We start from the raw sequence: 17,819 nt of genomic DNA, 5'->3' as shown, positions 1-17,819 counted from the left end.
TAAATTTGATTTAGTTCCCTATATATTTTAGAAATGAGGCCTTTATCAGAAGCACTGGCCTCAAAAATTGTTTCCCAGCTTTCTGCCTCCCTTCTAATTTTGGATGCATTGCTTCTGTTTGTAGAAAACCTTTTTAATTTAATGTAATCAAAATCATCCATTTTGCATTTCATAATATTCTCTCTCTTGTTTGGTCATAAACTGTTCTCCTTTCCAGAGATCTGAAAGGTAGACTATTCCTTCCTCAAGGATGGTGTTCTTAACAGAGAGGTGGTTGGAATGGAGTGAGAGCCCATTCCAAGTAGGATAGAAGGCATGAATTAAACTATGGAAGAGGTTGTAAAGAAGATGATATCCATGAGTGATGAGTCATCCAATTTGGTGGAATCATTGCATATATGAGGGAGAATAGTATGACACAAGATTGGAAGGCTAGATGGAAAACAAATTATAGAGAACTTTGGATAGTAGGCTCTTTTAAAAAAAAGTATCTATCAACAGTGCTTTGCACATAGTAAGCACTTAATAAATGCTTCATTCATTCATTTTTATAAAGCCTAAGATTCTATTAAGTATTTACTATGTGCAAGGTATTGTGCTAGGCACCAGAGTAGAAACAACAAAAAAGAAACAGTCCTACTTTTAAGCCGCTTACATTATACTGGCTAATGAGTTTGTATTTTATTAAGGAGGCTGAAATATTTTGAACAAGGTAATAATCTGGCATATTTCCACTATTATGGTTAGTGGAAAGAATGATGGGCTCAGAATTGTAGGATCATAGATTTTAAGCTAGAAAGAACCTCAGACACTATTGAGTAAAAGCCCTCATTTTATAGATGAGGAAACTGAGTCACAGAGAAGTGACTTGCCCAGGTACACACAGCTAGTAAATACTTGAGGCTGAATCTGAACCTATGTCTTCCTACTCTAAGTCCATTGCCCTGAACACCGCCTTTTCAGGTTTCTTTTCTGGCTCTGCCAATCACTTACTATGTTGATGCTGGGCAAGTCACTTGGTTTTAGCCACATTTTCTTCATCTGTAAAATAAAGGTAATAAACTAGATTATCAGTATTATCCAATTCACTCCAATAAGCATTTGTTAAAAGTTGACTATATGCTAGAAATTGAGAGCATAAAGACATTAAAGAAAAACAATACCTTTGTGCTCAAGGAGCTTATATTCCATTGGAGAGATTTCTTTAAGACTCTGCTTGTTCTAACATTCCTGTCTCCTGACCCCAGAATCCCACTACTTGGTGTTTACTACAAAGAGGTAAAAGATAGAAACAAATATTTAGAACTAGAACTAGAATTAGAAATATATATATATATATATGTATATATATATGTATATGTATATATATGTATATGTATATGTATATATGTGTGTGTATATATATGTATGCATATATATGTATGTGTGTATATATGTGTGTATATATATATATATATATATATATATATATATATATATATATATATATATATATTCTTAAAGAAGCACAGGGGGAAATGTGACAAAAGGATGGGATTTGGCAGACCCCAGGGGTCCCACCTGAGGATTGATTTAGATTGATTTAGTATTGTTTGAATTTGGTGAGACTGAGAAACTGACTAAGTACCTACTTAAGGGTGATTGGATGGAGATCACAGCTGGCTGGCCCTGAGTGATGTGTTATTTTCAGAGGCAGTGTACTACTGACATCAGCAAGAGACCACTCTCAACCAATCAGCTTGAAGGACCTCCTCTTTCAGGGAGGGAGAGAGGAACTAGAAAGTAGAGGTTAGTGGCTGCCTCTGTCTCTCTTTTTTGTAGAGGAACTGGTGTGGTGAAAGACGGAAGAAAAAGGTGGGTCCCCCTGGTCATCCAGGACTTGTGGCATGGTGAGGGATTTCACATGGGCTGCTAGGAAAGGAAATTTGTTTCTTCTTCTCTGGCTATACTGAAAAGATCCAAGCTAGGATTTCCATGCTATAAGGAATCTGTTCTCAATCTTTCTTTCTCTTCACTAACTTATTATATATTTTAATAAATCTTAAAAAGCCTAAACTCTTGTTGAATTTATCAGTGATTTTAGCCAGCTTCCCCCCAAAACTGGGGGGGCAGATTAGAACCCACAATTTAGATTTTAAACAGCACTATTATGTATATACACACATATATGTATACACACATACACACATATGTATACATACATATGTGTGTACATATGTATACATACATGCATATATATGTATGCATACATACATATACATGCACACACACACATATATATATAAACCCTTTTATGGTAGCAAAAAATGGGAAACAAAATGGGTGCCCAGTGACTAAAGAATATATGAACAAACTATTGTATATGAATATAATGGAATATGTTTGTGAAGTAAGAAATAATAATAGTAAAATTCAGAGGAAAATGAGATTTGCCTTAACCAATAAAGAATAAATATTCCATAATTAACTGGAAGAATAATATATTCAGAGGCAGCTGAATTCTAAGTAGCCAGAAAAAACAGTAATCATTTCAGTAATCATATGGTAGACAGAACATTTCTCTACAATTTATACTTTGCCTCTGATATTTATTATTTCTAAGAACTTGGGCAAAATAATTACAATCTTCCTCAGTTCCCTCCTCTACAAATATGAGGGGGTCAGACTAGATGGCCAGCTCAGGTCCCTTCTCTGCAGAGAAATGGGGGACTTCCAGGGCAGAATAAGGCATATATTATCAGACATGATCCTTGTTTTGGGTTGGTTTTGATTTACTGCTTTTCTTTGTTGCAAGGGAAGATTAGGTTTGGAAAGAGTTGGCAGGTAGGGTGGGTTCTATCTAACCACAAATGACTGTGACAAAAACAAAAATCATTGATAAGACATTTTTTAAAAAATAGGAAATTAAAATGAAAACAACCAAGTTGAGGGAGAGTTGTATCTGATTCTAGAGAAGTTTTGAAGAGACCAGCAGCAGCTTTAACACTAACCCAGGAACCTAACAGCCAGAGTAGGTTCAAGGGGCTCAACTTTTGAGAAAGCAGGCAAAGACATGAAGGTGTTCCATCCAACCTGTTCCCTGAGAGCCCCTTTCAGATGGGGCTGGGCTGGGGTTTATAGGGAGGGCATTGAGAGTTGGGGTCACAACTAATGGTATCAAAGATACAGCTTGACTGTCTTTCTCCCCAGCCAGAAGGGCTGTGCAGTCTGTCCGGCCTCCAGTGTGAGGCTCACCAATGGGACTTTTCATGGAACTTAGCCTTGACTTGATATTAAAAAGCTGCTCCCACACCCAGACATTTCAGAGCTGCTTTTCTCAACACTGCCTTCCAAATCAAATTGGTTTCCATTCCACAAACTCTAGGGAAGGAGGGGGTGAGGGGGCTATCCCTATTGTGAAATGTTCATTAGCATTCCCTGTGATCTGCCCTGCTATGTTGTGAAATGCAGCCTGAGACAATGGGCTTAGACAATGGGAAGACTCATTAGTTGATGCTTTGAAGTGTGAAAACAAGCTTCAAGCAGACCTCCTCTTTTCCTCTTTCACTTGCTTTCCCCACCCTTCCTTCCAGATGCCAGCAGTGGGAACAAGCAAAACAAGGAAGACAAAGAGAAGCAAAGAGGGCCCTTGGAAAGGAAGAGAGAAAGCTTCCCTCTATTGATTAGCAAACAGAAGTCTTGGACACAGTGTCGCAGGTCTTTTCCTGACTTCTTATTGCTCTGGACCTTGGCTTTTGCCCTCCCCCAAGCTTAGAATGGATTCCTCCACAGTTTTGTCTGTTGAAAGTCTCCTTTTCTTCAAAACTTATAGTTCAGCTATTCTTTCTCCATCATGTCCAGCTCTCTAACGCCTTATATCATGTGTGTTATTACTATGTATTTTGGTGGTTCTCTCCATGGAAATATGAATATAAACTATAAATATATATTATATAAATGGCAGCCTCTTTTGTTTTGCTTCCAATCAGAAGTCTTGCTTGCCTGCTCTTTTATTATTGTGGTGTATTTTGGGGGCTTTGTTACCACTCGTGGTTCTACTGGGGCTTTCCTATTCTGAAGGAGAAAAATCTGAGTGTCTAAGTCCCTCTCAAAGACCCCTGGCATGGTTATGAAGGACTTCTTGAGGGCAGCACCAAACTACTGAGACATAGGCACACTTTGGTCATTGGATCTATCTTCTATAGATTGTTTGCAAGATGTTAGCCCATGACAGGTTCCATCAAGCTTCTGCTGGGCTTTCCACTTTCCCTCCCACTTTGCCCTTTTCTACCTCTCCTGGATAAGCAGTAATTACTTCATGTGTCCATCCCTTTGTAATTCCAATGAAAATTGAGCCTACTCAGATGTCAACTCCAAATCTTCAAAAAGATATGCAGCAGCTGTGTGTATGTGTATGTGTATGTGACACAAATTAGCCTCTTTTGTATTTCTCTGTTGCTAATAACCAGTCTGATTTTCTGTTCTACTGACGAGCCAGGTTGAAGGGCCCATCTATCCTTTCAAAGACACCAGAGCCAGAGTGGCAGAGGTGGCACCCTAGCACTTGGAGGGCTAAAGGAGGTCAAAGCTTGGACTGACCTGGAGAAGAGATTGTATCACTTCAGGATCAACACACTGGAAAATTCCTTCCTTCCTTCCTTCCTTCCTTCCTTCCTTCCTTCCTTTTCTTCCTCTTCTTCCTTTTCCTCTTCTTCTTTCTCCTCCTCTTCCAACTTGCTACCCCAACGGCCCCTATTTTTAACACAAATGTTCTTCTGGAAATTTTTTATTATAAATATATGATTATATTGATTATGATATATTATTATATGATTATAAATCTTAGAATTATATTATTATAGATTATAAATCTTAGAATGCCACATTATTTAGAGTGCCATAAATATTAGATTATAAATCTTAGAATGCCACAGTTTCCAAAGACTCAAAAGAGCAAAGGAACCAAAAGAACACAGATGGATAATAGGTTCAGGTAGATTGCAGCATATTTACAATGGTGACCTTGTGCAAAAAGAATGGTCTAAGGAATGTCATGAAGAAAACATATAAACAGAAAAGCAGGTGATAAAGATACAAGTATCACAAATGAACAGCATGAGTACTCTACTGGAGTCCAACATTTTTAGTAGGTACTTTTTGAAGGATAAACTGAACATGGACAAAAGTCAGACAAAATGAGAAAGCAATATTGTGATGTGACTTGTAATGATAGAGAGAATGTCATAAGTGAGATCACAGATACATTGAAATACGAAAGCATAGGGCAGCTAGGTGGCGCAGTGGATAGAACACTGGTCCTGGATTCAGGAGGACCTGAGTTCAAATCCAGCCTCAGACACTTGATACTTACAAGCTGTGTGACCCTGGGCAAGTCACTTAACCCTCATTGCCCTGGCCAAAAAAGAAAGAAAGAAAAGAAAAGAAAAAAAGAAATATGAAAGTATAGAACTGCAGGTGTCTGTCTCAACCCTTATTAGACTATAAGTTGGTTGAGGGCAGCAACTAGGTCTTATTTAAATGTTGTATCTCCCTAAGAACTGAGTATAGCAAAGTACTTATAGTAGAATCTACTGTATTTTTGTTGTGTTGAGTAATATAGTATCTCCTCAGCTAAATGTGATCTTTGTCTCTGTCTCTCTGTCTTTATCTCTCTGAGTTATTTATAACATTTTGCTTAGGCCTCTTCTTGACATTTACCATTGTTTACCTACATTCTAACCTGTATTAGTTATTCATTTACACTTATCTCTCTTACTTGATTGGAGAGTCCCCAGAGATATGGACAGTGTCTTATTTAATCTTTGTTTCTCCAGTATCTTTTGCATAGAAAGTGTTTAATAATTTTTAAAAATTGAAATGTCATAGGCAAGGGAACAAGCATTTATTAAGCAATTACCATATATCAGACATTGTGCTAAGAATTGCAGATACAAAAATTAGCAAAAAAGATGGACACACAGCATGACTCCATTTTCATATATTTCCAACCATGACCTCTTATTTTTCATCCTCACCCCAAAATACATATTGCTCCAATTCTTTTTGTTTTGTTTTGTTTTCGTGGGGCAATGAGGGTTTAAGTGACTTGCCCAGGGTCACACAGCTAATAAATGTCACATGTCTGAGGCTGGATTTGAACTCAAGTCCTCCTGAGTCCAGAGCTGGTGCTTTAGCACCACCTAGCTGCCCCTTCCAATTCTTTCTTTAGGCATTCAACACTTTTCCCTCCTCCTCCTGGTCGGCCTCTAGGAGTAAGATTCACCTGTTCTTTCACCCTTTGGTACATATCAACTTTCTGGTTGGAAAAAAAGGGAAGGATTATAAGTAACAATTATACCTGGCAATTGCCCCAATTAACTGACCTTAAAAAAAGGTTGAGATTGCCTAAAGAAAGACCAGACCAGCTATTAAAGAACATTAGAAACCACTTTGCACTTACCACTGTCATATAAGATTGGTACTTCTGCTTTGTATGTGTGGCCAGAACAGCTTTTAAAAGTAAAAGTGAATTCTGATTTATTTCATTCTTAAATTTCACATACAGATGCAGCATGATGGAGTAGTTACATGCCCAAACTTATCATCAGGAAGATGTGAATTTAAATCCTGCTTCTAACACATATGGACTGTGTGACCTTGAGAAAGTCATTCAATCTTTTGATGCCCTAGACAATTCTCTAAGACTATAAATTGTTGAAGGGTTGTCCATTTTTGCATTGATATTGATATGGCATTGATATGGAGTTTCTACACTGGAAGTTCACTTCACTAATGAACTCAGAGGTTTAGAAGTGGTGCATGAATCATTAGCAAAGCCCTTTATCAGCTTCCTCTGAAATGCAATAATAACTAATATTTATATAGCACTAACTACATGCCAAGCACTATGCTAAGTGTTTTACAATTATTATCTATGCAAAAAAATAAAATAAAAATACAATTATTATCTAATTTGTTCCTCACAACAATCCTGGGAGGTAGGTACAATTATTATCTTTATTTTACAGTTGAGGAAACAAGGGTAGACAAAGGTTAAGGGACTTATCTAGGGTCACACAGATAGTAAGTGTCTGAGACCAGATTTGAACTAGTTTTTCTGTTTCCAGGCCTGATGCTCTATGCACTGTACCAGCTATCCATCCCAACAGCAAGCCTGATCCCACCATTCCTAACAGAATGCATTATGTTTCTACTATCAAAAGATACCAGTAATCCACACCAACCCCACCCCCCCAATTTGGGCTAATTAAAAATTAATGCATTTTTTATTTTCACATCTTGCATCATGAAGAACTACAAATACCTATAAGAAAATAATATATAGGTTGAGGAGTGAGAGGATTGTGTCAAAAAGTCCCAGGGATGGGGGCAGCTAGGCGGTGCAGTGGATAAAGCACTGGCTCTCGATTGAGGAGGACCTAAGTTCAAATCTGGCTTCAGACACTTAACACTTATTAGTTGTATGACCCTGAGCAAGTCACTTAACCCTCATTGCCCTGCAAAAACCAAGTTTCAGGGGTATAAAGAGCAATTTATTATTGATCTGGTCATGTACTCAACAAGATGTCAGAAATCACCATGGTGCATACTGTCTTTGTTGGGGAAAATTTTTGAGTCAGGTCCTCACTCATAACTGGGTCATGTACTGCAAATGTCCAAAAGAAAAGCAAGTATAGTGAAAATAGTTGAATGTTTGATGTCCACAAAGAAAACTGTTCTCTATTTAAAACATGCCACCAATACACCAATACAATATTATCAAGAATAATTGATATAACATTCTTTTTTTTAAAAAATTGAGTTCCAAATTCTCTCCCTCCTTCTTGCCCTTATTCACTGAAAAGGCAAGCAATAGGAAATCAATTATAATTGTAAAGTTATGCAAAACATAATGATATTAGCCATGTTGCAAAGGAAAAAAATTTAAAAATCAATTAACATAAAGAAAGTGAAAAAAGTATGCTTCAATCTGCACTCAGAATTCATCACTTCTCTCTCTCTGAAAGTGGATAGCATTTTTCACCATAGGTCCTTTGGGATTGTCTTGGATCATTGTCTTGATCAGAGTAGTTTGATCTTTCAAAGTTGATCATCATTACAATATTGATCCCATTGTGTACAGTATTTTCCTGGTTCTGCTTGTTTCTCTTTGCATCAGTTCATATAAGTCTTCCCCAAGTTTTTCTGAAACTATCCTGCTTATCATCTCTTACAGCACAATAGCACTCCATCACAGTCATGTACCACAACTTGTTCAGCCATTCCCCAATTGATGGACATCTCCTCAACGTCAAATTCTTTGCCACCACAAGTATAGTTATTTTTTTAAAATGTACATATAATTCCCTTTCTTATATAGTGCTTTCGATTTTTTCCCAAGTCTCAAACTGAAAAAAACACCTTATTTTGTAAAAGCAATATTCCATATGGTTAAGAATTTGGACTAGCACAAACTCTAGTTAATCATTTACTGGACAATTGACAATTGTTCGTTATATCATTAATAACATTGATAATAACAGTCCAAGGTGTTAGGTGTATTTTGATTGAGATCTGCATTGTTGAATAAAGTACACATGATGAGATCATTCATGATCAAAGGACTTGTGATTTACAAAGTACTTTCCTCACAGCCCTCAGATGTAGGTAGTACAGTTTTTTTAATCTTCATTTCACATAATTTTCACAATGTCTTCCCTCAGTAGAAGGTTAGCCCCCCAGCAGAGATTGCATGATTTTTGTTTGTAACCCCAGCCCTGCCCAGCAAAATACCTGGTAGTAAGTAGATACTTAAGAAGGGCCAGTTTTGAATGGAGTTGACCTTTTTCTACTGCTCCTCTTATTCCCCTTCATATTTTGTTCTTTATCCATAGGATTGTCCTTGTTTTTCAGTCAGCTCACCAGCAAAAGGAAAATGGCAAGAAAGTGCCTTACACTTTCCAAAGGAAGGGAAATGGGGAGAAAATAAGGGGAAAGGGACTCAAAGGAAGCCTAGGATTGGGGTAATGAGCTAACACTTTGTTAGGATTCCAAATGGGTGGTTCTACCTCCAAACACAAGTCCCTTGATCCTTAAAAGTTTCTAGTTGTTCACAAGAAAATATAGCCTATTACTTTTAGCTCTTTAACTGAACCTAGAAATAAGTGATGGGTCCCAGGAACCAAAGTTTAGTTTGCTTTTTGAAGAAACCCTTGAACCACTTCAGGAGAACCTGCTTTCAGTCAATCAATCAATCAACATTTATTAAGTGCCTACTATGTGCCAGGCACTGTGCTAAATGCTGGGGATACAAAAAGAGAAAAAAAGATGTCCCTGCCCTCAAGGGGTTTATAATCTAATCCTTACATTGGATGAAAAATGTAACAACAGTCCTAAGGAACATTGAAAAGACTTAAAAACTGTTATCAAGTTAGGAGCTATTTGAACTCATTTTCTTTTTCCATCCATGAAGTTCAGAATTTAATAGGCTCACAGAAGGCTTTGCTATATGATTGGTCTCCACTGGGGAAGATTTATAGACTTATGGAATGCTGGATATAGAAGGGAGCTATAGATCAATTACTAAGCCAACATCTTCATTTTTAAAGTGAAGAAAAGATAATCTCCCTCCCTCTTGCCCTTATTCACTGAAAAGGCAAGCAATATGAAAAGAAACTTGAAAGATAAAATGACTTGCCCAAAGTCAAACATGAATTAATGGGAAAGCTTCAGTGTATACTGGAGTCAGCTCGAATTGGCTCAAATTTTCAGTGTGAGCATTTATACCTCAGAAATACTACAGATCAAGGCTTGATTCATTGTTTTGTTGATTAACTAGGCTTAAGAGAATGATGTAGAAAATCTTGATAATGTAGATCAAACTTTAAAATATGGCTTGCCATATTTGTGTGTGTGTGTGTATTCTTTATACATATACCTACACACATACACATACACATATATGTGTGTGTATACACACACACAATTGTACCAGTATACCCTTAGAAATCTGGGATTAGAATCCAGACCCTCTAAACTCCCAGTCCAGGAAGGGCATGCTGTGATGTATCATAGCTGACTCCAGCATTCATACTAAGCTACATTCAGTGGGCTATTTCTCTGCCCAAACATAATTTAAGTTTCACAGAAACCTGCAGTTGCACAAGGGTGGTTTCTAAGTCCATTTGCCATTTCTCACATTCCAAATTCTCTTCTTTTCCCAAAGTGTATGACTTTTAAAATGGGTATAAAATGGATCTAATTATAATGGAACTTTAGTTGATTAGAGGGCTGAGCTACAGGGTTTGGGCTAGACATTATGGTAGCAATTTTTCTCTCATAGATTATGGCAGTGAGTGAATCAACCCCAAAGGCATGTGTTAAAGGCGATTCCAAGTTATAAGTCATTGTGCCCGGTACAAAAACACCCCTGACCTCTCACTGCACTATGGTTGAAAGCTTGAGTCACTACTATAGCTCTCAAGGAGCTCAGCAAATAAGAACAGATCAGAGGCCTTTATAAGTTAGTGAATCAATGACAATTGAGCCCTGGGGCACATCAGGACTGCAAGAACAATATAAAATTAAACAGGGGGTGAATCGGGCCCAGGGAGCACAATCCATAGAGAGGTTATGTGCTTTTATATGTATGATTAATATGAAAAATGCACGCTTTATTTATCCTGGGGGCATGCCAACTTGTGGGCTGGGTGTAGGTGTGTGTAGACTTTTGTACTGAAACCTAACATCAGGACTAGGTGAGTGAATAGGAGTAACCCTCTTCCTTTGACCAAATAAGGTTGCTTAGTCTAAAATAGGGTTGGCATGTTTTATATCCCTATGTGTCCTTCTCAAAAGCTGCTTGTGGAGAGGGGGGAGAGGGACAGAGCAGTGGTTTCTTTTATGGTCATTTCTGAGTCTCCAAAAGTGGAAAATGACTTTAAAAAAGTACAGTGTCTCTCAGATTAAAGGTAGCTGAACGGCCCCTGGGGAAGAATGTTCTCAGGGTCACATGGGCAGGGACAGCATTATTTCAGAAAGCCTGAAGGCTTCTGAAGTCACCCATGTTCCCTGAGAGCCTCGGGGAGATAAAAGAGGGTGGTACCCATCAGCTTCCGCCTTCCAGAGTGTTTGTGCATTGGGCACACCTTCTCTGGGACTTGGGAATCTGAAGTTTGTAGTCAGGTTGAAACAGAGGACAATGGACATATGGTATAGTAGTGGTAAAGGCATTGCATTTGAAGTGAGAATCCTGGGTTCAAATCCTGGCCCTGACACTTATTCCCTGAGTGACCTTGAACCTTCCATGAGTGAAGTCATTTCAGCTTGTTGGGTCTCAGTCTCCTCATTTAAAAAATGAAGGGGGTCTATTGGACTAAATTACACCAAAGGTCTGTTCCAGCTCTAGACTCTTATGAGTATCTCCAATTAGAAACCTAAATAAGTTGAATGGAGAAGAGCCAAGAGAGAGGATTTGACCTGGAATTACTCATCCTCATCTGATCCTTCCCCCATAATCACCAAAATAAAGCCCTGCTCTGTATTGATTCTTTGGAGAGAAGTTGGCATGGTTACTTTAAAGCAGAGCCCAAGGAAATAGGCTACCAGACTTATATAGAAATAACGTATAGGGCACGATGCTTTGCTTCTCATTCAAAGAGAGAACTGAATTGTGCAGCTAGTAATGCAGGATGTGTCTCTAAAAATGACCCTTAGGACATATGCCTTCCAAATGGAAGGATAAAATCAGAAGACTGTAGAGAGGCACACTGGAGAGTGGAAAGAAGTCTGAGCTAAGAGTCAGGAGATATAATCTGGCCTCAGTTCTTCTACTTACTAGACTTTATGGTTGTAAGGGGCTAAAATTCTAGCTAGTCTGTCTAAAATATCTAATGAGTGGTCGCCAATAAATTATAAGCTTTAGCTAGAGTTAGACTTTTAAGCATTTATTAAGGAGAATAAGAATTTGGTGAAGAGAAAGAAAAAGGCTTAGATTCATCTATCTACTAAAGGGAGAATATATTTATAGCTCCCTTCTCCACCCAAGTCCTGAGGAAAGAGAGCGAGAGTGCCAGCCTCACCCCCTCTTCCTCCCACCAGCAAATATCACTTCCTGATGCCAAAGAGCCAGATGTCTTGCCCTCAGACACCTTCTCCTCATGGCAGAGCTTTGCTACAGTAAGTCTCCAGCAGGTGGCGTCTTTCCAATTGTTATAGTCCCTGCTTTGTTTCTTCAAGAAACACAGGGTGTTTCCTTGATGAAACATGGTCCTGGGCAAGTCACTTTCTGGGCCTCAGTTTCCTCATCTATTAGATAAGGGAATTGAACAAGATGATACCAAAAGGTTTTGTTTTTTTTTCAGCCTTAAAATCTTGTGATGGGAGGCAGCTAGGTGGCACAGTGGATAAAGCACCAGCCATGGATGCAGGAGGACCTGAGTTCAAATCCCAGCCTCAGACATTTGACACTTGCTAGCTGTTTGAACCTGGGCAAGTCACTTAACCCTCACTGACTCTCAAAAATAAATAAATAAATAATAAAAAGAAACAAGAAAAAAAAATCTTATGATTTATGATAGCTGGTTCAACATTAAGATAATAAGAATATAGAAAAGAAAATACACAGATAAAGGTAGACATAAACAAAAGGATAATTCAATCTTCAAACCAATACCCTAAATCTTATGTCTCCCTCCATTCGTACTGTGAAGTTTTATTTGCATGTTTATAGGACAGCATGTGGCAGCTACCCTTTGGGCAATTGATTGCCCAAAGCACTGAACAGGGAAAATCTCTAATGTTTTTATACTAGAATAATGAATGAACTTCTCGTGTTGATTTTTCTCTGGTGAGTTTTACAGTTTGACTTCCTTCATGATGGTGTTCCACGATCTAGAAATAGAGTTATGTTTCCTTCAATTTTCTTTCAAGGCTTTACATGTGTGTGTGTGTGTGTGTGTGCAGATACATACATACATATCTATATACATGTGCGTGTGTGTATGTATATGTATATATACACATACATACATATATATGTATATACATGTGTGTGTGTGTATATATATATATATATATATATATATATATATATATATATATATATCATTTGGGAATGTGGATTCTGTGTCTAGTTGACTAGTGATCAATCAAGTCTTTCTCTATCATCTCCTATGTATTACTTAGTACTACACTAGGCCCTGCAGAGAATTAGAGAAATATGCTCTGTCCTCAAAAAGCTTCTCATCTAGTTGAGAAGGCAAGACAGACTTAAACATGTATCAGAGTGAAATAAGTAGCTACAAAAGCCCTATCACTTCCCTGCTATCCTGAGAATAAGGTATGAATTCCCAAGGCAAAGTGTAATTTTCCCTTTTCCTAAGGGGGGACTTTCTGGGCTACCCCTGATGAAGTTTTGTCTCAAGTTGACAAATTAGCTGATATATTTGAGGTATAGTGGTATACCAAAGTAAGTAGGGTCTATGGCCTGACCCTAAGGGTTGTGTGATCAACCAATTAGAGAGTAGGAAGAGGTTTGCATTTCATTCTCCCTCAAATCATAGGACTTATCTGCAACATTACACCTATCCTTGTCCCATATGACTCTCCATTTTATCCCCTCTCTCCACTGAGAAAGTTTCTAACCTTCCTGCTTCTAATAATACCATATAGTACTAGGAATTGACTCAGACATACACACTAGGAACATCTTCACAGTTTTGAAAGGAAAAAGATGTATAAAAGCAACCTACATCTATTCCTCTGCTAGTACTATGAGATATGTGCATTGCCAAGGTCCTTCAAAAGAAAGTGGTACCTACTAGAGGAAAGGATTACTTAACTCTCAGTCAACACCATGTTCCCCCTCAGTGCAAAGGAAGGCTCAGTTCCAAGGTGTCACTAAAATCTGGATTATCTACACAAATTACTATGATGGAGCTAAAGATCACTTTGACTATTAATGTTCTCAGGTACAAGTCTATTTCATTTTCTGTCATTAAATAAAGTGTCATATGTTTAATATGAGTGTTTGTGGAAGATGTAAGGTCACTTTGTTTTTTTAGTGAGGCAATTGGGGTTAAGTGACTTGCCCAGGGTCACACAGCTAGTAAGTGTTAAGTGTCTGAGGCCGGTTTTTGAACTCAAGTACTCCTGACTCCAGGGCCGATGATCGATTATCCACTGTGCCACCTAGCTGCCCCTAAGGTCACTTTTAGGAACCAGATTGTGATGCCCCCAGGGTGAAACTCTGATCAGACCATGAAGGGCATGCTTGGTCTCTACTTGAAGCTTTTGTAGCTTGGTAGGACCTACTAGAGTTTGCATTATACTGGCCTAACCTTCAAGAACCCAGAATCACCTTTGAACCATAATGACATGTTAGATACAATAATAATAGCTTCTATTTCTGTACTCTTTGCAGTGATCTAATGCTTTATGTTTCATACTTCCAACAATCTTGTGAGGCAACTAGCTTGAACATTGTCATACTCATTTTACAATCAAGAAAATCCCCATTTCACAGATGAATCTCAGAGAGGTCAAGTGACTTGCCCAAATAGCTGTGTCAGAACCAAAACATAAATCCAGGTCTCTGAGATCTTTGTGATTTCTGCTGTACAATGCTACCATGTTAAAGGAGAAAGAGGGATCAGAGTACCAATGATATAGAGCTTCAAGAGGAAGAAGGGTAGGGCAAGAAGGGATTAAGCACTTATATAAGGCCTTCTATGTGCCAGGCACTGTGCTAAGTGCCTTTTTTTTTTTTACCAACATTATCTCATTTGATCCTCACGACAATCCTGTGAGTACAGGTGAGATTATTAGCCTCATTTTACAGAAGAGGAAACTGAGGCTCAATGAGATGAATTGCTTTTCTTAAAAGGCAGATTCATCTTTTCAAATCAGATTTCACAAAACATCAGCAAAGTTCAAGAGTATCCTGAATTAGAAAGAGGGAGTCAAAAGATTTGCTGCCGCTTTTCTATGCCTACTATAAGAACTTTCAAATTTTTGTACATATAGTATATGTATATTCATACACATGTATAAACAGAAATATATAAGCACACATACATGTATGTGGATATATTATATAAAATGTGTTAAATGTATTTATATATAGTTACATGTATACATGTGTTTCTTTTACTGAGTGTGTATTTGTGTGTATGTATATATAATATATATATATACTCACACATATAAAACAACTTTCTATATTAAAACCCCAAAACTTTGGGAAGTTTTTTTAAACAAAAATGCCCCTCTAGTATTGTTTGTGGTTTTTCACTACCAACTTGGGTTATTATTTATTTTTTCAAGCACGTTATCTTCAGAGGCAATTTTTATCCGCAAGCCAACTTTTTCCCTTTGTTTGCTTTTATTGGTTTCACCTTCTATTATTTCTACCCTACTGTCCTTTCAGATTTCATCACCTATTGAACCCTGACCACAAAAGGATGTCTGCTCATTGACATGCCAATAGTCTGAGGAGGCCCTCCCTGACCCCTCACCTCTGCCCCCTTCCCACCCTGGTGGAATAACACAGGTTTTTCTCAAAAGTTTTGCATGGGGGTCCGCAAAGGGGCAAGCTCGTGGGCTAAGTACACTCAGCTTCCCCCAAAATCTCATTCTTTAGACACTTTTATGGTTAGAGAGACTGAAAATTAAGCTATTCTTGATGTAGCTCCTATCTTATGTTGCCCACTTCCTGCTTGAGATCACAGAGACAGCTGAGCTTCTGTGTAAAGTCTCTACCTTCCAATTCAATTTGATCCAAGCAAACATTCATTAATAGGCAATATGCTGCAATAGGGCTTTAGATTTGAAATCAGGAGATTTGGGTTCTAATCTTGACTCTGCTTTTTAGTATAGTGTGAATTTGGGTAAGTAACTTGGCCTCTCTGGGCCTCCACGTCCTCCAAATGAAAGGGAAAGACTAGATAATGTCCAATGTCCTTCAAAGTGCTAAATGCTATGGTCTAACCCCTAACTTCATGCACTTGTAGATACTGGTCTTTCCTTACATATTGCAGCATTTACATGGAAGGCAGAGGGCATTTGCCTGGTTTAGAATGGGAAGTCAAAGTTGTAGTCTAGAGAGTTCACTTAACTAAGTGCAACAGATCAGAACTCTGCAGGAAGCCCACAAATGTCTCAAGTGTAGAAATAGTTCTCTCTGTAGATGATACATGCATTTCTGATCCAGTCCTGCTTCTTTAGGCTTCTGAGTGATCCAGGAGAGGAGAGGTAAAGTAAGAGCAACAAGGCTCAAGGTCTTCGGGTTAGGTTTTTTTTTTTCTTTAAACCCCCAAGAGGAATGATTCTTCTCCATCTTTATCATTCCCATTTGTATTATTCACAGACTCATTCTTTCTTGCAACAACCCAGTTAATAAGCAATTAGGTATGTCTCTGAAAGAATTCGTGTATATTAAACTAGATAAAGTGTTTTTAATGATTATTCAACAACTATGGAAGTGATTGGATGTGATATAGTGTCTGCCTGAGGACCTGCCCAGTCCTGCTCCCTTTGAACTCACCACCTGGCCCGGAGACACAGGACAACCATTCACTCTATGTTCCTCTTGTTTCATGGTTAGAAAACTAGCTTACTGGAATTTTCATAATAAATTGTTTGTATTTGATTCTGAAGGTCATGGGGAACCATTAGAGTTGCTTGAGGGTGATATGATTCCTAAACTTCAAGAAAACCAGCAGACAACAGCCATACCAGTGAACCAATAAAATCATAAATCTTGGAAGTATGAGGTTATCTTCCTGGTAAATGAGCATATATCAAAGAGGACTGGCTTCCATAGAAGCAGTGTGTTACAAGAGAAAAAGGACACTGAATGGAGAGTGCCATGAACCCGAGTTCACATCCTGGCTCTATCAGTTACCACCTGAGTAAATTACTTCCCTGCTCTGGGCCTCAGTTTATTCATCTGTAAAGGGAAGGGAGCAGTTTATCCTAGAAGCATCAGAATCCTCCTACGACTGCTTCTGATCTTTCGATTCCTGATTTAACACTGCTGTGTGTACAAAATCTGCCACATTCAGTTTCCTTTCTTTTCCCATCTTCTCCAAGTTGGCTTTTCATCTCCCACTAATTCAGGTTATAGTTTTGACACCTGGAGCTGGGTGGAAACTGCAAGTGTACCATAAGTAGTTTACTCAGCAATCCTGGGGATGGGCCATTGGGATTTGTTTCAAACAATGTAGTTGAACCTCCAAATCCTCATTTAATCCTCTCTGGATGGTGGGACTCTCTGCAATTTAAAATATGATAGTATCTCAGACCTCTCTAAGAGTGGCTACAGATCTTTGAGTTTTCTGTAGCGGAGGAGGGCCTGGGGCTGGCTCCTTATTTATTCTCTCTGTTTATATTACTCTGATGTGGGATAGCAGGGCCTTCTAGTGCTTACCTTATAAATCTTCTGCCTGATAAGATGAAGCTGGCAGGTGTTTGCAGGGCTTGTCTTCAAGTTGTTTTATTGCCCACTGCTGTGGTTTCAAAAGAGCCCGTTTATCTGCAAATGACTTCATTCGTGGGCCCTGTTGACTTCTCATCAGTACTGTCATTCATGTCCTGTCTATCCATAGGGAGCAAATGCAATTAGACAAAAAAACACACCGCTGCTCTTAGTAACAGCCCCTCCCCAGGACATCTATGTGAGCCCTAGTTGTGAGAATAATGGATTCATAACAGCCCTGTGTCGGAGATAGCAGACTAGGTAGGTTACCACGTTCTGGAGGGCAGGAGGGGCAGGAGGGACCAAGCTATAGCAGGGAGATCTGTTGATAAGTTCAAAGCTCTGGGTACTTGAAATTCAGTTT

The 17,819-nt window shown here is 38.5% G+C and overlaps 1 pseudogene; it reads right to left on the bottom strand.

Annotated features, from left to right (window-relative positions):
• Positions 1 to 3,915: 3,915 nt before the first annotated feature.
• Positions 3,916 to 11,117, bottom strand: LOC122746752 (annotated as a pseudogene).
• Positions 11,118 to 17,819: the final 6,702 nt, after the last annotated feature.

This window comes from Dromiciops gliroides, chromosome 1, assembly GCF_019393635.1.
Source record: "Dromiciops gliroides isolate mDroGli1 chromosome 1, mDroGli1.pri, whole genome shotgun sequence".
NCBI lineage: Eukaryota > Metazoa > Chordata > Mammalia > Microbiotheria > Microbiotheriidae > Dromiciops > Dromiciops gliroides.
Note: the sequence above shows the minus strand (reverse complement) of the source record. Positions and strands in the feature narration are given on the sequence as shown.